Genomic DNA, 14,199 nt, shown 5'->3' on the forward strand with positions numbered 1-14,199 from the left:
CCTTAAGCAGAAAAACAAAATAAAAATCCCAAGTTGAATCCTTGGTTAGCTTAAGATAGATATTGTGTACAATTTAAGAATAGGGAATTTTATAGGAACATGGGATGATAGAAACAAAGTAGGAATTTAAAAAGATTAAGTTGTTCCAAAAACAAAAATTTGGGAAGCATGCTCATGTGAAATCAAAACAATTGAATTACCATGTGCATTGATTTAAAAAAAATTATTATTATTTTTACATTTTCAATATTTAAATAAGGGAATATACAAAAATTTCCCGACTGCAAAATAAAGAGAATCAATGCACATGGGACAAAATTAAATTTAATGCATGAGTTTGCAATACAAAGTGGAAAATTTTGGGCAATTAGGTTAAGGAACTTTAAAATTATATAAAGTATGTATGTTAGGTGAGATCTTAGACTAATCAAGGATTCACTTATTAGCTCACTTAGCCTTACACGTATACCTTTACCTTTACCCTGGCCCCATACAACCTTGAAAAAGACCTCATGATTTTTGTATGTCTGTATTCTATAATTGTTGATTGGTTAGATGAAGAACAAAGTTATAGAAAGTAAGGATAGAAAAAGAATAGAGTGATTAACCCAATAAACACTGAGTGACTAGAGAGTAAACACAAAATTCAGTGAGGGTTCAATAGCTCATCACCATATATCTCTGCTTAACTGTTAATTGTCTTGCAAGTTTGTGAATTATTTTTACCCATCTCGATTGTAAAAGTGCTTTAACATTATCTAAGGTTTGGCTATGCATATATGATTCCTTGAGAATATGAATTAATTTAACTACATGTAAGCTTTATATACAAGTGAATAATAATTAGAATTGCATGATGCATTTAGGTAGTTTGCATTTAGAATAGAATGCATTGCATGAAATTCCACCACTTTACCTTACTCTTTATCTTGGATTTAGCATGAGGACATGCTATTGTTTAAGTGTGGGGAGGTTGATAAACCCATATTTTATGATATATTTTCTGCTCAATTTAAGTGATTTATTCAATTTTTCACCCACTTATTCATGTGAAATTGCATGGTTTTACTTTTCCTTCCTTATTATGTGATATATGTGAAAAAACATCTTTCCTATGCTTTAAAAATATTTATTTTAAATATTTTTTATTACCATTCGATGCCGTGATTTGTGTGTTAAGTATTTTCAAATCTCCTAAGGCAGGAATGATTTAAAGGATGGAAAGAAAACATACAAAAATGGAAGGAAAGCACAAAATGGAGTTTTTGAAGGAACTGGCAGCGACGCGAACGCATGGACGACGCGGCCGCATGCCTAATGCGAAAAGGGCAGTGACGCGAACGCGTGACTGACGCGGACGCGTGCCTTGAGCAGAACACAGATGACGCGTATGCGTGACCGAGGCGAACGCGTGATAAGGAAAACTCCAGATGACGTGACCGCGTGACCCACGCGGACGCGTGACAGATGCCACGCACCAGAAACTGCAGAAAATGCTTCCAGCGATTTCTAAAACCCTTTTTGGCCCAGATCCAAGTCCAAAAAGCACAGATTAGAGGTCATAAAGTGGGGGAATGCATCCATTCAGAAGGAAGTCTTCAATTATTCACTTTTCATAGTTTAGATGTAGTTTTTAGAGGGAGAGGTTCTCTCCTCTCTCTTAGGTTTTAGGATTAGGATTCCTCTTAAAGGAATTAGGATTTCTTATTATTTCAACTTTATTATTTCAACTTCCTCTCAGGTTCAATATTCCTTTTACTTTATATTTCTCTTTTACTTTCAGATACTTCAATGCTTTTCTTTAATTACTTATGTTGCCAAATTGGCTTATGAACTCTTTATATTTTTGGATCAATTTCCTTTTATTAAATGCAATTGAGGTATTTCAGATTTATGATTCTTGTTTAGCTTTTTTTTATTCTTGGCTTTAATTGATTAACTAGAGGCTCTTGAGTTATTAAACTTATCGTGATTGTTGATTAATTCCTCTAATTGACTGGAATTCCACTAACTCTAGTCTTTCCTTAGGAGTTGGCTAGGACTTGGGAATCTAACTAATTAGTCCACTTGACTTTCCTTTGCTTTAGGTTAACTAAGTGGGGTTAAACTCAATTCTCATAAGAATAACTAGGATAGGACTTCCGAATTTTCATACATTGCCGAGAGTTTATTTTATAGTTATTTATTTATTTTACTTGTCATTTAAATTACTTGTTCCTTACTTTCAAAACCCCCAATTTACAAAACTCATAACCAATAATAAGAACATACCTCCCTGCAATTCCTTGAGAAGACGACCCGAGGTTTGAATACTTCGGTTTATAAATTTTATTAGGTTTGTTACTTGTGACAACCAAAACGTTTGTAAAAAAGGACTTTTGTTGGTTCAGAAGCTATACCTGCAACGAGGATTTATCTGCAAATTTCTAGACCACGCAAAAGTTCTCTCTTCAATTTACATAAGCTATAAATACATATGTTAAACAGAGTAACCAGAGCAGCGTAAAGAGACAAAGAGAAAAGAGTAATCAGAGCATAGTAAAGAGATAAAGAGAATAGAGGAAAAGAGTATAACAATAAAGAGTTAAGTCTTGTGGTATGATATTCTATTTTATGTTCATCTGCTATTTTTTTTTTTGTTAGCCCTAGAGGTCCTGTAGGCCAAAGTTCACCTACAGAGTTGTTATTCGTGTAGGCCGAAGTTCACATACACTGAATATCAATTGTGTATCTCAGGGTGTTGCTCTTGTAGGACGAAGTTCACCTACAAAGATTTGTTATTTCTGTAAGCCAAAGTTCACTTACAGGGGCGCCATTTCTAAAAGCCAAAGTTCACTTACAGATGTGCCATTTCTATATGCCAAAGTTCACCTACAGAGAGTTATTGTGTTGAGTTTAGACTATTCCAGTAAGTCAAAGTTCACTTACAGGGGCGCCATTCTATAACCAAAGTTCACTTACAGAGATGTCATTTCTGTAAGCTGAAGTTCACCTACAAAAAGTTATTGTGTTGTGTTTAGACTATTCCTGTAAGCCAAAGTTCACTTACAGGGGTGTCATTTCTGTAGGCCGAAGTTCACCTACAGAGATAAAGCCATATCTGGCTAAGAATGCTGGGTTGCATCGGGAGCGGGTCGAGACCGACAGATGAGCTCATTACCTAAATTAGGGCTAGACATGCATCATACTTGGGTGAGCATTTCCTCTGTTATGATTGTTGTATGAATATATACTTTGTTTGTTTGTATTCTATTCTCTGTGTTTGTGTTTTATTTTCTTGTATTCTTTTGTTTGTGTTCTACTTTCTATTTTCTCTAATTTCTCTATTTATCTATATCTTCTGTTTACTATTTTTCTGTATTATGCTATTTGTCTGCTAAACAACACAGAATTAATGAACTTAACTAATAACCCCGGCCCTACTAAGAACTCCCCAGTTCTTACCTCTTTTCTCTCCCTTCCCCCTCCAGATGGAAGCAAGAGTATCCTTTCGTAGTCCATTGATGATCGTTCTACAAAAGAGTTCTGCTCTGGGTAGTCTTCTGAGTATAGAGCGAGACTCGTTTTTTGTTTATACATATATACCGTGAGATCAGCCGACATCTACACCCTGTTTATCTAGGAACTTTAGCCTAAGTCCTCCACACGATATTCCTGTTATGTGGCCACTCAATGAAGTACCAGTGAGATGCTCTTTGATTACGTATGATCGTGCAGAGGATTGGTAGACGATCTTCCGCCTTTTGATGACTTTCCACCTGACTTGAGTTTTGAAGGCCTAGACTTTCTCTCACTTTAGTAGTTTAGAAAGACTAGGTCAGTATAGAGTCTAGGCTAGCTTGGGTGCCAGCTTAGGGACTTCTTGAACAGGTCAAGGCTTGGGATGTTGTATGTATATATATGTATATAGTTATTACCTGGCTACTTGTATGCGTGTTCTAACTAAGATCTATACTCTAATAAAGGCTGGATAACTGAATGTTGTTAACTGCTTGAGATGTATATAAGTGTGGTTGTTTATAATTGTTTTATCTGCTATTCTTTGTTAAATGATTATGAATGATTCCGTTTATTAATCCAAACATTTTGAAAAAAAAAGTACCTGGCAACATAACTACATTTTTAACTGTAAGGTCCCACATCGGTTGGGGAGGGGAACAAATCATGCCTTATAAGGGTGTGGATAACTCTCCCTAGCATGACGTGTTTTGACGAGTGAGTGTGGGGGGCTTCGGCTATCATCCCTATCGTCAAAGGCAAAACCGTGAGGCCTTGTGTTCCAAAGCGGGCAACATCATGCTAGCGGATGGTCTGGGCTGTTACAGATGGTATCATAGCCGGAGCCCGGATCGATATGCCAGCAAGGGCGCTGGGCTCCCTTAGGGGGTAGATTGTAATGTCCCACATCGGTTGGGGAAGGGAACGAAGCATGCCTTATAAGGGTGTGGATACCTCTCCCTAGCATGACGCGTTTTGACGAGTGAGTGTGGGGGACCTCGGCTCTCATCCCTATCGTCAAAGGCAAAACCGTGAGGCCTTGTGTGCCAAAGCGGACAATATCGTGCTAGCGGGTGGTCTAGGCTATTACAGAGTCCAAATAAAAAAATTACACTTGTAGAAATTGAAGATTTGCTCCAGTCAAATGTCAAGTCATTAAAAGAATATTGTGGAATGACATATTCTCCAGAAAATTTGGTATCCAACTTAAAACACAGAATCATAATTGAAGAGTCGAACTTTGATGTTAATATTTTTGCAAGTGAACTATGTGCGTATTTAAAAAAAACTAACTGATGTGCAGAAATTTGCATACAATCGAATAATGGGTGCTGTTAGCAGTAATATGGGTGGACTTTTCTTCTTATATGGTCAAGGTGGTTATGAAAAAACATTCTTATGGTCAACTATATCATGCTCAATTAGGTTTAAAGAAGGTATAGTTTTAAATGTTGTTTTGAGTGGGATTCCTGCACTTCTGTTGCCTAATGGAAGAACTTCACATTCAAGGTTTAAAATTTCTTTGAACATAAATTAAAATTCTTTATGTAACATTAAACAGGGAAGTCCTCTTGCAAGGTTAATAACTAAGGCCAAATTAATAATTTGGGATGAAACTCCAATGATAAATAAATATTGTTTCAAAGCTTTAGACAATTGCCTCAGAGACATCTTGAGGTGCTCAGATTCATTTAATGCTCATTTGCCATTTTGAGGTAAAGTTGTTGTCCTCGGAGGAGATTTTAGACAAATTTTACCTGTAATTTCTAAAGGCTCAAGGCAAGATATAATTCAGTCTTCTATTAATTCTTCATATTTGTGACATAATTGTAAGGTTCTAAAACATACAAAAAACATGAGATTGTAACTAGGTGAAAACAACAACATACAAGAACTCTGGAATTTTGTAGAAGGCTACTCAAAATTGGTGATAGTTTGGCTGGTGATACAACAGATGGTGAATCGATCGTTCATATACCATCTGACATTTTAGTTAAGAACTCTAAAATAGCTTTGGATGACCTCATTGATTTTGTGTATGCAGATATGTTATCCAATTTATCCTTTGAAAATTATTTCAAGAATATAGCATTTCTTGCACCAACTCTGAATTGTGTCACTGATGACAACTACAAGATGACTGGAGGGTTACCTGGACAAGAAAAAGTTTACTTAATCTCTAACTTTGTGTGTGCCAAAGAGGAAAATATGGAATTTGAGTTAGATGCTTTCTGACCAGAGATTTTAAATGGAATAAATTATACAGGTCTACCACCACACAAGTTGATCATGAAGGTTGGCACTCCTGTTATGTTGCTGCGGAATATAGACCAAACTAATGGTTTGTGCAACGGACGATAATGCAAGTTAGAAGAATAGAAAACCATGTGATAGAATGCAAGACTTTAACCGGTAACAAAGCTGGAAGTATTATTCTTATCCCAATACTAAATCTAATTCCAAATAACAAAACATTACTAGTCAGGTTTCAAAGAAGATAATTTTCAATTATTATGTCATTTACAATGACAATAAATAAGTCTCAGGGACAAATTCTATCAAAAGTTGGAATATACATTCCAAGTCCAGTTTTCACCCGTTTTCAATTGTATGTTGCGTTATCAAGAGTAAAGAGTAAAGATGGTTTGCAAGTGCTGTTGCAAGATCACGGACACTTGGAAGATAACTGCATGATGAATGTGGTATATAGAGAAGTTTTTGAGAGCTTATAATAAAAAGATAATTTCTAATTCTCTTAATCAAATTTATTAAAATTTGTTACTATCAATTAAAAAAATTGACAAATTCTAGGTATTAATGGGTAATACATTCTTATTCTACATTTATAGCTTGAGAATATTAAAATTATCATAAAAATATGTATTATTTTATTCTCTTGATAAACTATTTTAAAATTATGTTAATCATATAATTTTATATACTAACATTGATATAATATTATTTCAAGTATATATTTTGTAGGCATCAAAGAAGAGTATTGAGTTATTTTTTAGTAGGTTTAAATTATTTATTGTTTATTGGAGAACTTTGTGCATTAGAATTCTCTAATAATTTGTTGTTCATTTTGAGCTGATTTCGATATGTCCTTACTTGACAGTAAAACAACATATAAAGATTTGTTGGTGGGTCTAAGTATTACTAGGTTATTTATGGTCACATTGAGTATATATGTCTGATTTATTGAAGAAAGTAGATTACTAAAACCGATTAATAACTATTTTAGAATTGATATACTTAACACTAGATTAAGAAAAGACAAACAATGCATAACATGCTACTTTTTTATTAATCAAATTATTATAATTCAAATTAACTTTAACAAAACAGCTTAATATTATAATTTCAATCTTATCATGTGCATGGCACGGGTTATTACACTTGTATAATTGAAAATTATGATCTCCTCTTTGTCTTGATTTTAGGGATCTCTATTCTATTACCTCTATTTTCTATCTAATTCTCTAAATCTCTTGATATAGTATTGTATCAAATGGTGCTTTTGTTGAACACTATGCCGGCGGTGATCACCAGATCCCATGGTGGTTCAGATTTAAGTCACACTCCTTAGCATGATGATCTTCCAATGTTCGATGGTGAGATCAGTTATTGGTGGATTTTTTGTGCTTGAAAGCTGTAGAATGCCAATAGAACATTTGAAGCTCAATGTTTTCAGGAGTTCGCCGGGAGACTAATCGGCCGTGATGTGACATGGTTCTGACTCTGGCAATAGCACAATCCAGTAGCAAGTTGTTAAGCTTTGAGATAGCATTTCTGCATCGTTATCAACCAGATTTTCAACCATTATTATCAGAAATTGCTGAAAACAACATTTCAGATTGGGAAATTGATTTAGAATAAGCAATGTCAAAATTCATATATCAATTATATAGTTATTTAACAACATGATGTAGATTTGAGGCTTCAATTCCAAATATCCCAACCACAACAGATCTAGCACCTCAAGAAGCAAGCAATTATAATGAAATTTTAAAAATTACGAACAAGAACGATGAGGAAGTTACAAATAAACTTGGTGATAGTGATACCAGGCAAACCGAAGGAGATCGATAGTAGTTTAAATTTCTGATGGCGAATAGAAGAGATTGGAAGACAGATTGCAATGAAGGATGGGAGGAGGAATGTAACGACGCAATTTTTAGTATGTCTAGATCATACCCAAAACTGAGTGCTACCAACTTGTCTTCCTAATTATTATCTATTATTTAATATATGAGCCTGATTCGTTGTTAATGTAAGGTCCCACATTGGTTGGGGAGGAGAACGAAGCATGCCTTATAAGGGTGTAGATACCTCTCCCTAGCATGATGCGTTTTGACGAGTGAGTGTGGAGGGCTTCGGCTATCATCCCTATCGTCAGAGACAAAACCGTGAGACCTTGTGTGCCAAAACAGACAATATCGTGCTAGCGGATGGTCTGGGCTGTTACAGATGGTATCACAGCCGGAGTCCGGATCGATATGCCAGCGAGGGCGCTGGGCTTCTTTAAAGGGTGGATTGTAAGGTCCCACATCGGTTTGGGAGGGAAACGAAGCATGCCTTATAAGGGTGTGGATACCTCTCCCTAGCATGACGCGTTTTGACGACTGAATGTGGCGGGCTTCGGCTATCATCCCTATCATCAAAGGCAAAACCGTGAGGTCTTGTGTGCCAAAGCGGACAATATCGTGCTAGCGGGTGGTCTGGGCTGTTACACTTTTGACATTATTAAATCTATAATTTTTTAATTTAAAATAACATAATTAATTAAAAATTTATTAAATAAGTCTCTGGTCAAAAAAATCTGAAATGCGTTGTTGAATAATAAATAGTTATAAAAATTCACTATTACTCATATATATATATATATATATACTAATTGTACACGGTAATAATTAGTCAATATTTTCAATAGAGATATTTGCTACAATTAGATGAAAATTATGTCATTATGTTTTGTTAATCTTTATGATTAATTCAATAGAGATATTTACTTAGTATATATATTATCTACATTAATTATATGCCAATATTTTTAAGAAAGAGCTAAAAGATAGAGGATATATATATATATATTTAAAAAAATTATATAAAATTATTTTCTCAAATATTAATATATAAAAATAGAAATCGGGTTATTATCATGTATACTATACAAACATCTACGTTCTTTTTTATTATATTATACAACTTAAAATTATAATATTATGTTACTATTAATTGTAGATACTTGCTACAATTATATCAAATTTAATTATGACTCTAAATAAATAAAATAGATAATAATTAATATTATTTTTTATTTTTTTATATTCAATATTTACTGTAAATATAAAAAATACAATAACTAACGAATAAAAATATTAGAAAATAAAATATATCAAAATCAAATTTGTTAATTAATTAAAGGTAAATAATTTTTGGCAATTATTTTAGTATTTAATTATTTTTTTTGTAATAAGATTTATCAATGACTTTTTAATCATTTTTATCGTATATTGCCTAATAACTTGTTAAATGATTAATTTTTTTAATTAATTTTGGGTCCATACAATATAATTTCACGGTGATATTATGAATCACATTAATATAATATATGTATTATATAGAATTTTTCTATCATCATTATCATCATCTAATTGATATCAAATTAAATGGGTCACCATTAACGTAAAATTATTGTACATGAATGAGAATTAGAATTATATCAATTAATATAATTAAAATGATTAAAAATATTCATGATTAATAATTAGTTTAATAATGCATTGAATATTGATTTTATATAATTATAATGAAGATATAATTTTAAATTAGTATAATCATGCATTATTCATTAAATTCTAACACTACTACATAATTGACTTTTACTAACATTTAAAAAATGTTACCAAATCATATTAAAATGTTACCTATATATATTAGTAACGTTTTAACAAATGTTAAATATACCCTATGTTACTAAAGAGTTTTACTAACATTTTTCTAAAAATTTAATAACATTTAGTAAAAATATTACAATAGATCTTCTATAGTAATATTATGAAAAATGTTACAATAGACTTTTCTTGGTAACACTTAAAAAAATGTTACAATAGATATATTTTGTAACACTTAGAAAAATGTTACCATAGATAACTTTTTGTAACACTTAAAAATGTTACAACAGATATTTTATGTAACACTTACAAAAATATTACCATAAATATTTTTTGTAACACTTAAAAAAATGTTACCATAAGTACATTTTGTAACACTTAAAAAATGTTACAAAAGATCTTTAGTAACATTTTTTTAGTTATATTATACTATTTTTTATTTATTACTACAACATGAAATATTTCATTAAATTCACAAATTCAAAAAATAAAATTTTTATAACCTCTTTCATTAATCAATAATCATTGTACCAGTTTGCTTCGTGATGCAAATAAAATGAGAATAAAAATACTTATAGCACTTAAACTCTATGAACATTTCATATAAAAAATCAGTGTAAGTATAGCTACAGCAATAAAATATAGCTACAGCAACCTTGAGTTGCTAGTCACTGAACTCATACCACAAAAAAATATAGCTACAACAACAATGATCAAGCAGATAATCCCTCCAATACTATGACCATATCTATCCTTGAATGCCACATAAAATATTTGAGCAATGGCATATCCACCAGCATCATTGTCTTTACTTAACAGGTAAGGGATGTTAGTAACTGCAAAGGTAATTCCTAATATGTAGTAGAATCCAAGAATAATAGATATTCCCACAGCATTGATAATTCCTTTTGGTCCATTTTTATCAGCTTCCTTGGTTTCTTCTGTCTGAAAATTAAGCTAAATCCTTCAATAACTTGATTGAAATTATGTTACAAAGGAAAAGTAGAAATGAAGAGAAAAGATGTACCATATGAGCTGATGCATCATATCCAGATAGAGAATACTGAGCCATAAAAAGTCCCACCAGAAATATGTAGGGACTGCTACTGATTCTGGCACCAGTATCAGTATTAAAATAAGTGAAAACAAACTTAACACTAGCCCTTTGGGTCGCAACAATCGGAATCAAAATCATAAGCACAAAAACACCTGAAAACTTTGCCTCCAATTAGACTCTCAAGATGCTTTAATTTTCCCATGTGAAATGAACTTAGAAAAGATAAACATAAATAAAAAAGGATAAGTTTTCATACCTATTGCATTCCAAATAGAAGCAAATTGTCCAAAGAATGATAGCACTGAGATAGGAAGGGTGTTCAATATACCGTGGAGGAGTAAAATTCCACCATGGATAGAAATAACTACATATTTAGATGCTTCATATCCACCTCCATTTTTTCCACCAGTGCTAAGCAGAACAATGACCTGAATCAGTTATGCTAATGAAAAATCTACACTTATTGTCTAGAATACTCGAATTCTCAAGAATACCTGACCAATAATATTAAACATGCATTGAAAAACAAACCAGACAGAACACTTGTTAGAGAAATAACAACTGTTGGAAAGGTCCATTAAAAGAAAACAATGCAAAATGAAAGAACTGGTTACAATACCAGCCAGTGATCCAAGAAGCAAAAGGTGCCCAAGTTGGGCCAGCAAGCTTAGCACTCCAATAGTAGAGACCCCCAGAAGTTGGATAAGCTGAACAAATCTCAGCCATTGATAAAGCAACAAACATGGTGAAAAAACTAGCAATAAGCCACCCGTAGACCATAGAAAAAGGTCCACCATAGTTCAAGCCAGTGTTGTAAAGTGTGGTTACTCCGGTCAGGATCGATATAATAGAAAACGAGAATGCAAAATTTGAGATAGCCCTGTAAAATAGTGTATGCTTGAGTGTGCAATAAATATAAAGACTGAACTATAAATTTCTGATCTCATTTTACTAAAGATGTTGCACAGTTCAAGTATTTAACAACCACATCTTAGCAAATATCAAGACACCACAAATGTCATTAATTAAGAAAATTACACATGAAAATGTAGAAAATCACAAGATAAAAAAGCTAGCAGAACAAACCTTACTAGAATTGACAACAACCAGTGACGGGTAGCGTGCGGTGACGGCGAGCAAGAGAAGAACGAGACTAGGGCAGGCTGGGGTTACTTCTTGGATTTCTTTAGTGTTCTACACAAAAGATATATATTTGACTATTTAATTAAAAAAATACCATAATTACAACTATAGCATAATCATAAGCTGTAATACTCACTGGGCAGGCTGGGGTATTGTAGCAAATGGAGCACTAGGTGCTGTTGCCACTTTCTCTCTAAGACCCTAAACATTTCAAACACATAAGTGTGAAAATTTTAGTTATACAAAATTTCAAACACACTAGGTCTTACTGAAGTGATTTGCATAGAGTAGGAAGAACAAGATCGGGATGGTTATCAGATAACAATAACTTGGAAGTGATGAAAAGTTCATCCCTGGAGCTTATGAGACCAAGTTTAAGGGCTTCAGCAATGGCTTCTCCCAGAGCCTGTTCGGAGCCATATTATGATACTAACTAGTTCCATCAAATAAAACAAATAGCATTTTTTATTATGATACTCTCAAATTGATAATGTCAATTTTATTTAGAAAATATCTTTTTTCAAAATAAAAATCACATTTATAACAAAAATTTTATCAAATTTAAGTTATATTATTAAAAGTGGAATGATAATATCTTCTCACGATACCAGCAAGAATGAAGATAAATGATTCAGTTGAAAGTAGCATTCGTCCTTCAAGATGGGAATAGCTAATGCAAGCAGAAAGTATTATCAAGGAAGGGAGCAAAGAAGAGGGGGATGACAGATGGAGCAGCATGGGGCACATGATCTGGGCTATATGGAAGACAAAAAATGCAGCAATATTTCACAATCTAAAACCAGATCCTCTAAGCACTATAATCCAAGCTAGAGTACAAGAAACAGAATACAAGAAAGCCAGGGATACCACAGAGCAAATAGAATCAAAGCCAGTAGAGGAACCATACCAGTAAAGTGGAGGCCACTGCCCAAAGAATGCCTCAAGATCAATACAGATGCAACGTTCTCAGAGCACAGCAAAACAGAAGTGATGGTTGCAGTAATCAGGGATGACAGCGGTTCAGTAAAAGGTGGAACTACAAGAAAAATCAGGGCAAGCTCAGCTCTCATGGCAGAAGCAATGGCAGTGAGAGAAGCGGTGGCAAAAAATCTAGATATGGGAAAAGTGCTCATTGAAACAGACTGCTTACTGCTAATTGAGGCTGTTAAGGCTAGAGGAGAGCTGTGGAGATTTGACCCCATACTATAAGACATTAGAGCTATAGCTACAGATTCCCCACTAAGGAGAGAAACAAATAAAACAAAGAAGAACGGTAGGAATAATCAAGAGGAAGAACGGTGTATTCATTTAAACCGGATTTGAGCTGAGTTGAAAAAAAATACTATAAGTCAATGGTAGCGTTTACAAAGAATGGATAATCTCAAAAAAGAATGAATTCACTTCCTAAAAGAAATATGAAAAATTAAATAAGGTATTGCATAAAAATAGCTGAAATTAAAATAAAATATGCAAAGTTTGTAAAATAAAATTTAATTGAGCTATGCGCAAAAATATTCTCTCAAGAGTCTTGAAAAATACCCAAGTGTCAAATCACATAAGAATACGTATGAAAATTATGGTAAGGTTGGAAATAACTTAAGTTGTACTCAAAGAAGAAAATCTTAGATAGAAATTATGTTTACATGTCTATAAAAAGATAGGTAAAACATTGCAGATAAACATTGATAAAAACGGATATTTGTTAATGACGCAAACAAATTCTCAGGAATACAATTAAGCAAGGTTATAGGTGATAATAAAATATGGTCAGAGAATGATCAAATCATGGTTCAAGAAAGGAATCCGAGTCAAGGAATTTCCGTGAGAATAGTAAAGAAGAAACAATATGCCAACCTAAGCAATGTAAACAAGAATCATAAGTCAAAGCCAAGCATGAAAAGCAAACTCTTGTATCCCCGAACCACGTGACTCGCATTACCTATTACTTATCAATTTCAATTCGCCTATAATTACTTATTAGCTTCCCTATTCACATAAGTCATCAACATTAAGTTGGCCAGACTTAACATCAACAGATATGCAACGGTAAGCTAACAGTGTTAATTGATAGGCAATCATGTGCATAAAGCTCTAATTCTTGTTACTTGGACAAGACCTATAACATGACAGACACTCAGAGAATGCAATGAAGCATAGTCAGTCCATTCCCAAGGCTCTAATCAGGATGAACTACTCTGATACCATAATGTAACACCCTCACTACTAGAATGTCATGCTTCCGGCTGCGCCACTTTGATAGCAAGAAGTATTACGACGACTTCATATACTTAATAATAACATAGGACCCTTTGACTCGAAACTGTAGCACTGTTTTCTTTGAAAAGTCGGAAAAATACTTTATCTTGAAAACAAACAAGCACATACATATATACAAAAGTTCTTACATAAATAGCTTATGAATATAATATACATACAATTCCTATCCCTCTTACAAAATATAATAATGTTGGCGAGGTATAAATAAATAATAACTAAAACAATAACATCGAATAAACAAAACGCCATAAAACTCTTCGTGAGCCTCGTCATCCGTCTCCTGAAAAGATAAAGCTATAGGGGGTGAGAACCTAACCACATGGTCTC

General features: G+C 33.3%; 1 pseudogene; it reads right to left on the reverse strand.

Moving 5' to 3' along the window:
- Positions 1 to 10,040: 10,040 nt before the first annotated feature.
- Positions 10,041 to 12,797, reverse strand: LOC107607283 (amino-acid permease BAT1 homolog; annotated as a pseudogene).
- Positions 12,798 to 14,199: the final 1,402 nt, after the last annotated feature.

The sequence above is a fragment of the Arachis ipaensis genome, chromosome B7 (assembly GCF_059453495.1).
Source record: "Arachis ipaensis isolate K30076 ecotype BB chromosome B7, ASM5945349v1, whole genome shotgun sequence".
Lineage (NCBI taxonomy): Eukaryota > Viridiplantae > Streptophyta > Magnoliopsida > Fabales > Fabaceae > Arachis > Arachis ipaensis.